This window comes from Olea europaea, chromosome 18, assembly GCF_002742605.1.
Source record: "Olea europaea var. sylvestris chromosome 18, O_europaea_v1, whole genome shotgun sequence".
NCBI classification, from domain to species: domain Eukaryota; kingdom Viridiplantae; phylum Streptophyta; class Magnoliopsida; order Lamiales; family Oleaceae; genus Olea; species Olea europaea.
In genome coordinates, this window is record NC_036254.1 from 17,722,103 (window position 1) to 17,723,405 (window position 1,303).

Consider the following 1,303-nt stretch of genomic DNA (forward strand, 5'->3'; position numbering starts at 1 on the left):
TCATAATTATATTTCTTGAAAAGAGAACCAATTGGGTAAAAAGGTCAGCTTTCTCCTACGACAGAACTGACTTGAGGGGGTGACTGTTGATAACCGAACTCCGATCTAACAAAAACAATTCGCTAACTCCACCTCAGACAGATGTGAGTTCAGTCACCGCTCCCAGCTCGGACTCGCCTGCCGTTATCTCAAAAAAACATCATGATTACTTCCTATCACATCACCCTATCAATCATATACACTTGCCACAAGTAACATCATCACCACCCACAACCGCCAATCCGAAGACCTGATCCTCAAGCCTCTTGCGGGTCATCATTACCTGAGAAAAATATTGACACATGACCATCGACCTAGTCGACCAATCACAGGAGAATTCGGCAACCCGAATTTCAAGCTCGGTACTGTAGCTGATTTGACTGATTTGATATAATTTCGACTGAAACTACGTATAAATAGTTGAGTAGAACTCTTGTAAAAAAAAAGGCGAATTCATGTAAAAGGTTATGGTACCATTACACTTTCTCAACGTATTTTGTGATCTTTTTCAACAATAAATTCTCATTTTTTTTAACGTTAGCTTAAGATTAGCCTTGCTAATTTTGACGTCAACAACATACATATTCTATATTTTGTGGATTTGCCAATTTTCAAGGGCGGATTCAGGATTGGATCCCAAATAGAGTTATAAAATTTCAAGCCGAGCTAATACGCAAAAAAAAATTACACATAAAAAATTGTTTTTACAAAAAAAAAATGCTTTAAGAAAAATATTCTTGTGCTTTGGGAGGAATACAATCCAGCTTAGTCCCCCCTTACATTCGCCCCTGCCAATTTTGGAGTTGCTTTTTGAGGCTTGTTTTTGTTTGATCACTAAAATTAGGAACATCTTTACATTTCAATCCACTCCTTGACAAAACGTATTGGCATGAATATTTATGACTTTATTTGATACAAATTCTTTAAGCTCAGTTGTCTCCAAACTCATTTCAACTACATATTCTAACAATAAAATAATTCTGCACGTAAATCTCAATACTTTTCTTACTCTTTTAACTATACATTCTTTGAAAAATATCTACATCAAAGTCCTTATGCACGCTCTACATTTTTTATCCACATTAGCGTTAAAGAGAACCAGTAATACTCAGTACTAGAGGGGGAAAATGCAAGATTTTCCTACAAACTATAAGCATACAAGCTCTGTAGCATTTTCTGTTGAAGGAATGACTGCAAATTTTCTAGAAGAAGGCAATTTCATACTTTTTAATTGTCAAATTTTAAATAATTAAGAGTATATCTT